The following is a 14,186-nucleotide window of genomic DNA, read 5'->3' on the forward strand; positions in this document are numbered from 1 at the left end:
AATCGGAAGACACATGCTTTGGTGAAAGCCCAAAGCAGGGGCTTCGAATCCAGCACAAGCAGAAGGAGAAGAAAGAAAACTGAAATTCAGAGAGAAGAAACGTGGCCCAAGTGTGAGGCAAGGTAACCAAATAACAGCCTCAGCTCCTCGGTACCATCTCATTACAGAATAATCCTATAAGGCATGATCAAAGAAGGGATCAACAGCTCAAACATATTATCAGCCACCTAAGCCTTGAGAGGAGAAGGCCCACTGAGAGATTAAGACACTTAGGACATGTCTGAGAGGTTTTCCTGCAGTTAGAGCTTCACTAATTGATATCCAAGCCTCAGCACCACTCTGCCTGGCTTGTTATTACCACCACCTGAGAAAGGAGAGCCCGCCCTCACGAAGAGTCAAGGGGCCAAAGCAGAGAGAGGTGCATGGTGAGATTTTCTGCAAGGATCCATGAGAGGCCCTTTGCCTCTAATCAGGCTACACAGATACACACTTGGTTTGAGTACAAGTTGCAAAGGCACATGGTCAATCAAACATCAAGAGGCGTATATGGAGCACTATATAAATCAGGGCTCTTTCAGGTGCAAAGGAAAAAGAAATCCAACTATAACTGGCTTCAAGCACAAAATCAATTAATTGGTCCATTTAACTAAAAAAGCCAGAGGAGATCATGATTTGAGGCTGGCTGGATCAGGCGATCAAGCAATATCACTGGGAAACTGGCTCTCTCCTACTCTTGATTCTTATTTCCTCAGTATTGGCTTCATCCTTTTTGTTTTGTTTTGGTGAGGGGAAGAGAGTGTGGGCTCTCTTGTTTACATCATCAAAGCATCAAGACTAAATAGCTGTGATTGGATAAATTTGGGTCATACGTTTATTCCTGAGCAAGTCCACACTCAGGAACTGGAGTATATTGAGAATACAGTCCTGCCAGGCCCTCTCACCCCTGGATCTTTGGTTAACCCCACCCAAACTACCTGAACTGACAGTGGGTGAGGTAAGGGGTATTGGTATTCCTCAAGGAAAATCTAGGTGCTGTTACCAGAACAATGACAAATGGATGCCGGTTGGACAAAAACAAAAGACATCTATTCGTAAAACTCTTCTGGTGGAAATCCAAAAAGGAAATCCACAAAAATGCTGTATTTTTTCATCAAGGAAACCATTCTTTAGTTGAGGGAAAGTTGTCACAGGTAAAATTGATAGAAAACCTAGCTGATTATAACAAATAACCTAAAGTGCACACTATAGATCACAAGTCTGAAAAATGACATTAGCTGCTATCCTGAGCAAGACGCTTGATCTCTCTGTGCCTTAAACATCATTTCTCTGTAAAATGGGGACAATAATAGACTCTACTTCATAGAGTTATTGTGATAATTTAATAAGAGAGTTCTCAGGAGCATGAAGCACAATGCATGTCACATAGTAAATAAATCTTGTAGGACTTGATTCATTCATTAAATTTTACTATGTGCCAAGAACTACTATGGGTACTGGCAATACAGTGAAGAAGAAAGTTTTTACTATTGTGCTGCTTTAAATGAAATTTTAAAATGAAAAAGTAAATGTATACATGAACAAAAACTTTTAGATAAAGATAAATGCTACAAAGAAAAATAAAACAAAATGGATGATAGGGATGGGAAAGAGGTACCTCAGGGAGAATCGTCACACAAGGCTTTGTTGAAAAGCAGCATTTGAACTGAGATATGAATGACAAAAAGATCTGGGCTCAAAACCAAGTGAAAAAAAATTGGTAGCTTGGTGAGATAAGGGGGGGTGTGGCACAAGGTATGGTCACAGACGGGAGGTCAGGGCTGATCATCTAAGTCTGTGGCGAGGAATTGTATTGCATTCTAGGTACAAAGGGAATTCAGTGCAAAGTCTTAATATTTTAAATGTTTTTTTTTATTTTTATTTTTATTTTTGATAGAGAAAAGAGAGAGAATGAGCAGGAGAGGGGCAGAGAGAAAGGAAGAGAGGATCTGAACAGGGCTCTGTCCTGACAGCAAAGAACTCAATGTGGGGCTTGAACTCACAACCTGTGAGATCATGACCTGAGCTGAAGTCGGATGCCCAACCAACTGAGCCACACAGGTGCCCCTGAAAGTTTAATATTTTAAAGATTACTCTAACTCTTGAAGACAGAGAACAAACTGAAGGTTGATGGGGGCTGAGGGAGAGGGGAAAGTGGGTGATGGGCATTGAGGAGGACACTTGTTGGGATGAGCACTGGGTGTTGTATGGAAGCCAATTTGACAATAAATTATATTAAATAAATGAATTAAATAAATAAATAAATATTTATAAAATAAAATAAAAAAATAAAGATTACTCTGGCTACTGTGTAAAGAATGGACTATGGGTTGGGTGTAAAAGTAGAAGTGAGAGCTAGAGAAGAAAAAATGCTTGACGGAAGCATAGAAGTAAAAAAGTAACTTTCCCCAAGGAAAGCATAAGGTAAGACAGAGATAAAGAGGGTCCATAAATGAGCTAGCTGAGGGAGACATGAGCATAGTGCAGAGTAGTGGTGAGAACCCTTCAGTGGTTCCCTACTCTCTCCCTACTCCCTCATTTACTATGAAGAAGTAATTTGTGCCTGAAAACTATCCCACTGAGAAAAACTATAAAAACTGGGTCAAAAATAAAACTGAATGTTAAGTTGGAGCAACCAAGGTGGCCATGACTTGAAGGGCTGAATCAGTGCCTTCTCCACTCGGGGCATTTTCTGAATCTCACTGCAGAACAAAAAGGCAAAACAAAAAACAGTGGCTTAGCAGTTCCCATGGGGTACAAGGCCCCTCAAAAATAGTTACAGGCAGCCAGAAATTGAAGAGCCACAACTCTAGAGAAAAAGGAACCACAGAGAAGTGAGACCAACATCCCACATGCAATTTCTCATCAGTGCATTTGCCAAATTCTCAGATGCAGGTGTAGGTGGTGAGAGTGTAAGAAACCAAGCAAACATAGGGGATAACTTCCTCCAAGAGGTGGAGCTAATTTCCCTCTCCTTAAGTAAAAGCAGGACTTAAAAACACATGGAAAGAACACAGTGTGGGAAAGGAAAAATAGTAACTCTGCCATGGAGAAACCTGTTGGACACCACCTAAACTAAATGATCAAGGTCAACATCAACAGTGGTAAGTCAGGGAATATCATGTACCCACTGTTACCACATGACAAGGAGGGCACCTCACCTCCATGATACTCTTTCAAAAACTCATAACCCCAATCTAATCATTAAAAAAAAAATTAGACACACTAAAAGTGACTGGCATTCTCCAAAATACCTGACCAGCATTCCATGACTGCTCATGGTTAAGGTCATGAAGAACAAGGAAAGACTGAGGATCTGTCACAGTGCAGACGAGACTAAGGAGACGTGACGACTAAATGTCATGTGGTGTTCTGGATCGGAGTCCAGAACAGTAAAGGGACAAAAAAGGAAAAAGGGAGAGAAATTCAAATAAAATTTATAGTTTAACTAATAGTAATATGCTAATGTTGCTTCCTTACTTTTGGAAAATATATCATTTTATGTAAAATGTTAACATTAGGGAAAACTAGGTAAAGGGTATTTGGGAACTTTTTTGTAAATTCCAAAATAAAACAAAAGTAATGATAGTGATGAGGGTAGTGCTTCAGGGAGGATGGTCAGGGAGGGATTCACTACAAAACAGAATTTTAAAAGATGGTTTTTGAAAAAGCTGCTAAGAGGTGAAAATACTAAGTAAGGATTTGGGCAGCCCCAGAGACGTGTGAAAACAAAAACTGGAGTTCAGGACCCACCAAAAAGAATGTACTGGCCTTTCAGTTGAGACCTGATGGGCCATGCCGAAGGGGCAAGGCAAATCAGAAATAGACCCCCCTCCTTTGGTGACAGATAGTAACTAGCCCTTTGGTGGTGATTGCTTTATAGTGTATTCTGATGTCAACTACAATGTCGTACACTGAAATTTATACAATGTTACATATAATTTTATGCCCCAAAAAAAGTCACACTGAAAAAAAAGAGGGGGGTAGGAAATAGACACTCCTTACAAAGCCTGAAACAGAGCTTGAAATCATCTCAATACATGGTTGAATCAAGGTGATCTGTCCACACTCTGCCAGCCAGAAGGAAATTTAATCCTTTCTACAAGATAACATGATTCAGAGCCAGTGTAATTTTTCATATACAATTTAAAGTATTTACTGCAAAAAATACCAGGCATGATAGTAAACAGAAATGATCAAAATCCAATTTTTAAATATGAGGCAATAGAAAGATACCCATAGATAGCTCAGATTCTAGAATTATCAGGCAGGAATTTTAAGATAATTATGATGATTATGTTCCAGAAAATAAATGAAAAGATGGATAATTTCTCCGGGGACCTGCAATCTATTTTTTAAAGAAAAAAGGAGTGAAAATGCTAGCCTGGAAATTAAAACAATTGAAATTAATTCAGTATATAAGTGTAAAACCAAATTAAACTCAGTAGAAGAGATGATTATTGAAAAGAGTAGAAAAGATCCAGATAGATGCAGAGAAAGGGGGGGGGGGGGAGAATAGAAAATGCAGAAATAGGTATAAGTGACATAGAAACATCATGAAAAGGTCTTAGCATATGGATAATTGGGATTCTAGATGGAGAAGAGAAAATGAAGGAGCGATAATGGAGAAAATACTGACAACTGATGAAGTACATCAAGACACAAATTCGAGGGAGAGGGGGACAGAGGACCCAAAGAGTTCTGTGAGTCTGAGCAGGATATTCACAAAGAAAACCGAGTCTCACCAGCCACTGTGGACTGCTTGGGTGGAGGCCACGGTGGGCAAGAGGCACAGTCCACAGTCCGGGTGTTGCCAGGACCAGGCAGAGGGTGGCACAGGATGGACCGGGAAGAGAACCTGGCCGTATGTCTGCTTCCCTCCGAGTGTGTACTCCAGGAAGGAAAATCCCATCAACAGTGTTTGAAGGAAGGATACTCCAAGCTTTGAAATATTCATTCCTTGCATGTAAAATATCAATGTTGGATGCCAGATCAAGATTCAGAGGAAGAAAAGTTTATTGATACTATTGTGTTTTACCAAGGTGAAAACAACAGAGAATTTTCTCTGGTCATTACAACAGAGAACCAAAATGGAAAACCTATTTTCTACTAATACCTCTTTAGTTGAACCAGTTTCTTCCTCCATGGAACACTGGAGAAAATGGATGAGTTCTGTTTTTCAATACATATAAAGTAAATGATTCTCTTACTCCAAGTTATTTTTAGAAGAAACACTTAATTGAGCAATTATGGGCTGGGAGCAGAATAAATGTGTTTTGAGAATTGTTCTAAAAGCAAAAAGAATGGAAAGATTGTTATTTTTTAAACTTGACTCTTCAAGCAAATCACACAATTTGTACATCTTTTGTGAATGGTATGAAGGTGGCTAATGGGACTGGTATAATCCATAACACAGAGCTCAATGAGAAAATGTCTATCAGGAAAGTTCAGCTTACAACTTCATTCAATCTTTCCTATTTAGTTCTAAAATAGTGTTGGTTGGGGATGAAAGGCACAACACAGAGAATGTAGTTAATCGCATTGTAAGTGTTGTATAGTGACTGATGGTCGCTACACTTGTGAGCACAGCATAACATATGGACTTGTCGACTCACTGTGTTTTACACTTCAAACCAATGTAACATTGTGTGTCAACTATACTTCAATAATATATATATTGAACACACACACACACACACATACACGCAAAAAAATAATAATTTCTTAAATTGTGTTTGACTCTTTGGGGAAAAAAATCAAGCAAACGTTCATAGGCACATGATATAAATGGATAAAACCAAAGTCTGTAAAATATTAAAAACTACAGGAAAAAAATCCATTGCCTTTAAATGACAAAAACTAAGGCCTATAGCTGACTTTTCAAAGATATTATACTAGAAAGAAAAGAATAGAGTGATATAATTAACAGTACACTTCCAAATATCTCTAAGGATCAAAATCTAAAGCAGGGAAGATACTAGAAAGTATTTTGAACTGAATAATAATGAAACCATAACTTGTGGGATGCATCTCAACTAAAGCTCAGGACAAAAGACAAAGTCTTAAATATATATTAGAAAATAAGAAGGAGGGGCGCCTGGGTCGCTCCGTCAGTTAAGTGTCTGACTTCGGCTCAGGTCATGATCTCACGGTGCGTGAGTTCCAGCCCCGCATCAGGCTCTGTGCTGACAGCTCAGAGCCTGGAGCCCATTTCGGATTCTGTGTCTCCCTCTCTCTCTCTGCCCCTCTCCCGCTCGCACTGTCTCTGTCTCTCTCAAAAATAAATAAAACATTGAAAATTTTTAAATAAAAAAAAAAGAAAAGAAGAGGGTTAAAAGTCAATGAAGCATCCATTTCAAGAAGCCAGAAGAGGGCCAAGCTGGGGCAAGCAGAAGCTGCGTCCAGACATCGGGACTGCACTGATACCTATTCCAGAAAGCTGGGCCTGGGCACCTGACCCCCAGGAGCAGCCGCTGGCCCCTCAGGATCCCTGGCCTTGGCCCCGTGAGCCATCCCAGGCCTGGGCGAGGGTCCTGGCAGGCTAGCGCTGCCCTCCACTGGGACCCAAGAAATGGCATCCGAGCAATGCCCAGGTCCTCCCAGGCAGGAGTGTGAAGAGACTGCCCCATCTGCTACTTCGGAGGAGTAGGTAGCCTGGGACACCAAGGAGGTTTTCCGCAGCTATGTTTTTCACCATTAGCAGCAGGAGCAGGAGGCTGAGGGGGCAGCTGTGCCTACTGACCCAGAAATGGTCACCTTGCCCCTAGAACCTAGCAGCACCATGGGGCAGGTGGGTCGGCAACTCACCATCACTGGGGACAACATCAACCAGCGCTACGATTCAGAGTTCCAGGCCATGCTGCAGCGCCTGCAACCCACAGCAGAGAACGCCTATGATCTTTTCACCAAGATTGCCTCGAGTCGATTTGAGAGCGGCATCAACTGGGGCCGAGTGGTGGCTCTCCTGGGCTTTGGCTACCGCCTGGCCCTCGACATCTACCAGCACGGCCTGACTGGCTTTCTGGGCCGGGTGACCAAACTGGTGGTTGACGTCATGCTGCGTCACTGCATTGCCGGGTAGACTGCACAGAGGGGCAGCTGGGTGGCAGCCCTGAACTTGGGAAATGGCCCCATCCTGAACGTGCTGATAGTTCTGTCTGTGGTTCTGTTGGGCCAGTTCATGGTACGAAGATTCTTCAAATCATGACTCCCAGAGGGGCCCTTTGGGGTCCTAGCTGAGACCCTTGCCTGGGCTTCAGCCAAGCCTTCTCCCATCACCTCCCCCCTCCCTTACAGGGGTCCCCCTCAAGAATACAGAAGCTTTAGCAAGTGGGCACTCCAGCTTTGGGAGGGCCCTTGCCTGGGGGTCAGTCAGGCTGCCAGGGGTGCCCCAACATTGCACGGTGCTAATGGGCCCCCTCTCTGGGCCCCATCCTGTCAGAGAGGGGATATAGCCTTCTTCCTCAGCTCTCTGGGACACCCTCAGCCCTATCTATTGGGCACTGGGGAGATTCACAACTTGGGGAAGCAAGAGGCTGAGAGTCACTTCTCCCCTCAAAATTTTTAACGGTTATATCTTTATGTAATACCCTTGGAAGGACCCTCCCCCCACCCATTCCCACCGATCTGCCCAAGCCACGAAGTCTGGGGTGTGGGGGTTAGTAGACTACCCTGTGTTCCCCAGGATTCAGCTGTTCTAGAAGATCAGAGCTCGATTGCTAGGCCTGGAGCCCAGTCCTGGCCCTTCCTAAGCTCTCCTCCTGCTCCCACTCCCCCCCCACCCCCACCCCATATCACATTTGCAGTGGACTCGCAGGGATTCTGGGCCTCGGTATGGGGTAGAGATGAAGTTGGGGGCACGGACCAGGGCTGTCAGAACCTCATCAGCATCCCCCAAGCCCGCCTCCCAAGATCCTCAGTTCTCTCCCTTCCCCTCATCTATTACCACTTAAACCCAACCTATTCACTACAAGTGAAGCCCACCCTGCCCCCATCACTCCAAATAAGGAAGGAGGGGTCTTGGGTAAGTGGAGTGCTGAGGTTCCCTCCTTGCCCAGGTACAGAATTTGGTTTGTTATTGTCAGGGAAAGAGGGTAAGGAACTCATCTTGAGGTTTCTGAGAAAAGAGCTGTTAACGCCACTAGGAACCCCAAGGTTGGGATCTTCCCTCACGGCCCAGGTACAGTGTAATCTGGGGGTGTGGATGGGGAAACTGTGAGTACTTGAACTCTACCGCGACCCCCCACTCTCCACACTCTTCACCTGCCTAAGCCTCTCCTGTGGGTGGGGTGGGAATGCCTTGTCTATCTTGCACAGTCTAGAGGTTTGGGGGTAGATTAAGCCACATGCAGGGAGGGGATGCAGACAGAGCCCACTGGCCAGCCCCCACCTTCTGAGTGTGTCTGAAATAAACTGCAATCTCTGAAAAAAAAAAGCCAGAAAAAAAATTAAACAAAAAAATGCGAGTTGAGAGCAAAAAGAAAAGGAGGGAAAAGAAAGAATAGAAAACAAAGATACATAATATAGAAAATATTTTAAAGCTGGTTGTTTGAAGTGACCAAAAAAATGGCTGATCCCCTAGAAAGAACAATCAAGAAAAAAGAAGTACAAATTATTGTATGACAGACAAGAAGACATCACTACAGATTCTAGAGACTAACAATGTAGGAGGATTATGGCAATTTTATGCAAATAAATGTGAAAAATCATATTAAATGGACACGTGCCTAGGAAAAAAATGCAACTTACTAAAACCACCACAAGAAGTATCAATCTTAACAGCCCTATATCTATTAAATAAATTGAATCTGTAAATAAAAACTTTCCACTAAGAAACCTCCAGAAAAAAAAAAGAGAGAGGGGGAGAGCCAAACCATAAGAGACTCTTAAAAGCTGAGAATAAACTGAGGGTTGATGGGGAGTAGGAGGGAGGGAAGGGTGGGTGATGGGCATTGAGGAGGGCACCTGTTAGGATGAGCACTGGGTGTTGTATGGAAACCAATTTGACAATAAATTTCATATATATATAAAAAAGGAAACCTCCAGGCCCATATGGCTTCATCAATGAACACTTCCAAACATTTTAAAAAGAACTAACACCAAATCTTATATAGATGTTTCTAAGGAATAGAAAAGAGAAAACATTTGCAACTTGTGAAGAAGCTACCACAATCTTTATACCAAAACCTGAAAAAGACATTTTTAAAAAGGAAAGTTATAGGTTAATGCCCTCTCATGAACGAAGATGACCTCGTTTAGCCAAAAGCAAGCAAAATAAAAGTAATAGAAATTAGAACAGCAGCTACCTTTGGCATGCAATGACTGGGAGGGAATGTGAGGTAGGCTTCGAGGGTGCTGGTAACGTTCTGTATCATTATATCGATAGCATCCGTTTTATGAGTAACTTAACAAAACTTATGCACTAATACATGTGTATTTCCATTTTAAATGGTTTTTAAATATGTAATACAAGAATCGCCTTCAACCAACACTGATCATGACCCATTTGCCATAATTCCTAGCACAGAGAAGGTAGTTAATCAATATCTGTTAAAAACCAAATGAACAACTCTTTTAGTAGAGATGCAAAACCTCAGCACAGTGCCACACACACAGTTCGTGTGCAAAATATGTGTACTTTTTAAACGAATGAACCTCTGAGTGAAGGTATATCCTCTGCCAAGCCTTTTTCATGCCAAAACTCCTTGTGGAGGCAGTGAGAGACCCAACAAGAGGAACTAACTGGATAAACATGAAATAGGAGTTAAGGACAGACAGAGCAGAAAGTAGGAAAAAAGAGACTGAGAACGTTTGATGGAAAGATAGGAAAACAGCACAAGGAGATGATGAAAAGTCTCACGTGGATGTCAAGCTGCTGGAACCCAGGATATACATATAGACTTGGCTGCAAAACTAAATTGGGGAGTCTCTGGGCAGAAAGCCAGGGGCTGATCAGTCTTGATATGAGGCCTTTCTTCTTCACTGATCCTACCTCCTCTTCCTTTATTCTAGGTCTCCGAATGAAGGGGTTAGGAGCCAGGACGTGAGAGATGGGAGTCCTGAGTTCTAGATCCTGCTTTGTGGGGATACCTTAGGCCAGTCATTCCAATTTCCTGGCTTCTGTGTGACTAATCAGAAAAATGGAAGGAAAGGTCTCTCAATATTTTATGCATCCACTCCTTATGACTAAAAAATTCTCCCAGGGCCACTGAGATCTCCCAAGTACTTCTGAGGTCCCTTCTTTAAAGCACAGAAAACATACTGTTGCTTTGCAATTCAGAAGAAGAAGAAGAAGAAGAAGAAGAAGAAGAAGAAGAAGAAGGAGGAGGAGGAGAAGGGGAAGAGGAAGAGGAAGAGGAAGAAGAAGAAGAAGGTACCAAGTTCATTCTCCAAGTTGGGTTGGGAAAGGCTGGCAGTAGCCTCCAGCTCCTTGGAGGAAAGGCTTTTCCATAGTACTATTTGAAGACCCATATTCATCATAATACTTCAGCACAATTAGGCAAGCTGCTTAGTTGCTCCAAATATCTGTCTCTCTTTACAAAGTATCATTGAGGCCTGTCAAAGAAGTCTTGAGACGCCCAGACCTCTCCTCTGTGAATGTCATTATGGTCAGAGACTTGGCACTGTGTTAATTACATTAGCTGGTTCAGGCCTGCATAATCTCACCTGATTAACACTATTCCTTCCTCTTTCTCTCTTCAGACCCTCTGCCTAAATCTTTTTGTTCTTCTTTCACTTATTCACTTATTCATCCTGGCAAGAAATATCTACTGAGCTCCTCCTATGTGCCAGGCACTGTGCAGGTGCTAAACATATCATCAAGAAGCCAGGTAAAGTCCCTTCCTTGTAGATTTCCTTTACCTACCCTTCCCATGCCCTTCATCTTCGTGGGAGCAAAAAATGGTGGAAAGACCCTTCAGCTATAATTAGGTACCTGTATTCTTGTCCCAACTCTGCTACTGGTCTAGGGGGTGAGTCACTGAACCTCTCTGGATATAATTTTCCTCTTCTGTAAATAAAAGTGTTGAACAAGAACAGTCTCTAAGACTCTCTCACATGGACTTTTTTCAGTAGCTTCTAAGTAGTATCCTTGTTTTCATTTTGCCTCCTCCCTCCCTACACATTTTATTCTAAGCACAGTAGCCAGACTAATCTTGTTAAAATGTTAAGTCAGAACTTGTTACTCCTCTGCTCGAAACCCTCCAATGGGTCTCACTCAAAAGTGAACCCAAAGTCCTTACTATGCCCTGGAGGTAGTGTATGCCCCAGCCCCCGAGCCTTCTCTAACCTGGTCCTCTCAACTTCACTCACTCCACCCAGGCACAATGGCCTCCTTGCTATTTCTCGCACACTCTAAGCATATTTCCCTCTCAGACTCTTTACATTTGCTTTCTGCACTGCCTGGAAAGCTCTCCTTCCCCTCCCCCCTCCCCGAGGTTCACATGGCTCATTCCCTCACTTCCTTCAGTCACTTGTTCAAATGTTTTTCTTCTTTTCAGAAAGCACGCCCTGGTCTAACCACCCTATATAAAATAGTGCCTCTATATCACTCTCTGCCCTGAGACCACTTTCTTCTCTTTAATCCTTATGATTGCCTAATACATCATAAATTGCCTTTTCTTTTTTTTATCTTCTGTCTCCCTCCACCGGGAGATACACTCCATTAGAATGGGGATCTCTGGGGCGCCTGGGTGGCGCAGTCGGTTGAGCGTCCGACTTCAGCCAGGTCACGATCTTGCGGTCCGTGAGTTCGAGTCCCGCGTCGGGCTCTGGGCTGATGGCTCGGAGCCTGGAGCCTGTTTCCGATTCTGTGTCTCCCTCCCTCTCTGCCCCTCCCCCGTTCATGCTCCGTCTCTCTCTGTCCCACAAATAATTAAACGTTGAAAAAAAAATTAAAAAAAAAAAAAAGAATGGGGATCTCTACCTGTTTTGTTCCCTGCTATATCCCCATTCCCTAGCACAGTGACTAACACATAGTAAATGCTCAATAAATATTTTGTGTCATTAATGAAAGAATGAATTGACTCTAGTAATAAGTCTCAGTATAGGTCAAAATGTATTCATACTTGGAAGGGTTCAAATCTGGCTACCTATAACAGGCCACTCAAGTATTGGAATTAGGCTACACAGAATACTTATCATAAGAAATGCTGAAGCAAACTCATTCCATTCCATTGAGATTTCTGTTTCATAGCATGGTAGTCACAATAAGATTAGACCTGAATGCCATTTCTTCTATGCAGCTTCTTGTGATGAGATGAAGGGATGTTATTCTCCCTGTTTGACTTAGGCCCAAAGAGATTTGGTCATTTACCCAACATCACCCAGCCTTTTTGAGGCAGAGATAAAATAAAAACATAAATCTCTGACCTCCAAGCCTGCAGGTAGTTTCGATAGTGACCTACAACAAGAGAGAAAGATCCGGGTATACCGCTTATGGGAATAAGAAATACACGAGATATGGGGTAAAAAGTGTAGATTCGCAACCATGAGGAGGTTTTCCCACTGAACCTCCAAAGTGATTTCATGTTCAGAAGTTCAAAGCACTGTTTCTCTTACATATTGTCATATCCCCAAGGCCCAGCACACTCTTACTTCATGTATGCTGATTAAATAAAAGTAAGGGCCTACTAGAAAACAGGTGCCCCCAGGCAATAATTACTCTCATCTCCAGAACAGCCCAAAGCCTTGGAGCCAGTCACACACACTACAGCAGCAGCAGCAGCAGCAACAACAACAACACACACACACACACACACACACACACACACACACACACACACCACACCACATCCCTTCAAGGAAAAGAAAAAGTAACTTCTACATGCTGCATCCCACCTGCCCACACAATCGCTTCCTAGCCAGGTAAGGAACAAGCACAAAGTTGTGACATCACAGTTTGTTTCAGTACCTTCAGGGGTACAAAAATATCACAGATAGGTGCATACATATATGCCTTTGTGGACAGAGACCATTTACAAACACAAATGTGTAAATACACATATGCACCACACATTTGCTTCAGAATTAGGGTGGCTACGGATCACAAATCAATTTGTACACACAGAAATATACACGTTTGTCTTGCCCAAGCTACTCACAAATGTACACAAATGCATTCACAAGGATAATATTTACGTCAAGGTATTACTGTGAGAAGTAGATGACATTATGGGAAGTGCACACTAGTACCTGATACGTAAAAAGCATGCTAGTAAAGGTTAGTGATAGATATGGGTAGGTAGGTAGGTAGATAGATAGATAGATAATATAAATTTTTATCAGACTCCTATGAAAATCCACCTTTAAAGCAAAATTTCCTTTTCAGTCACTACTCAAACTCATGGAAATTCTAAGCAGCCCATTACTGTTCCAGTGTGTGGAAGCCAATAAAAGAGAGTAATGTGGGGTGTGTAACAGTGGTGTGGGGGGTGGGGGTGGGGGAAATCCCTGTTGGTAGGAGGCTGGAGAACAAAGTTTTCCAGGCTTCTTCAGGGAGAAAGCCTGGGCTTGGAGAGACCTGAACTGTTAAGAACTATTCTAGGGAAAATCAACCTCCAAAAACTCAAAAGAAGGCATTCCTAATGCTGCTGAGAAAGAGGGAAGGGTTGTCCCCACTTGGTAGGCTAGGAGGGAGAGACCCCAGAGTCCCAGCCAGTTCAAATCAGCCAGAAAATCCTGCAAGGCTATAAATCCACTAAATTCTGGGAGCTTGGAGAAAATCTGATTAACTCCACCTCCCCAGCTGGGCTCTAGAGTGAAATCTATAGCTAGCTGGTTTCTGAGACTCAAATAAAATGGAAAGAGAGAAGCAGGAGGAAGAGAAAAAAGGAAGCAGGAGTGGTTAAGTACTAGATACCTGTGTGTATAGCTTGGCTCAATCATTGTTTTGGAACAAGACACAGCTCTCTTAGGCTCTGTTGCTGTAGCTTGTGAAATGTAAATAAAACTGTCTCCTGTCCTGTTGGAAGACTGCATATCTTCCTTATCTCCCCTAAGGGCTCCAACAGTGAGGCCAGGACTACTCCCTCTTGACCCTGGGAAGTGCTCAAGGAATTTCTCCTGTATTTTCCCATTGCAGTGGCCCAGGGGAAGAGAAGCGGTCTTTTATGGACCAGACGTCTTTTTGAAACCTCTCCTTTACTTCTGTA

At 42.8% G+C, this 14,186-nt stretch overlaps 1 pseudogene; it reads left to right on the forward strand.

Annotated features, from left to right (window-relative positions):
• Positions 1-6,544: 6,544 nt before the first annotated feature.
• LOC111561678 lies at positions 6,545-7,418 on the forward strand (annotated as a pseudogene).
• Positions 7,419-14,186: the final 6,768 nt, after the last annotated feature.

This window comes from Felis catus, chromosome A1 (genome assembly GCF_018350175.1).
Source record: "Felis catus isolate Fca126 chromosome A1, F.catus_Fca126_mat1.0, whole genome shotgun sequence".
NCBI classification, from domain to species: Eukaryota; Metazoa; Chordata; class Mammalia; order Carnivora; family Felidae; genus Felis; species Felis catus.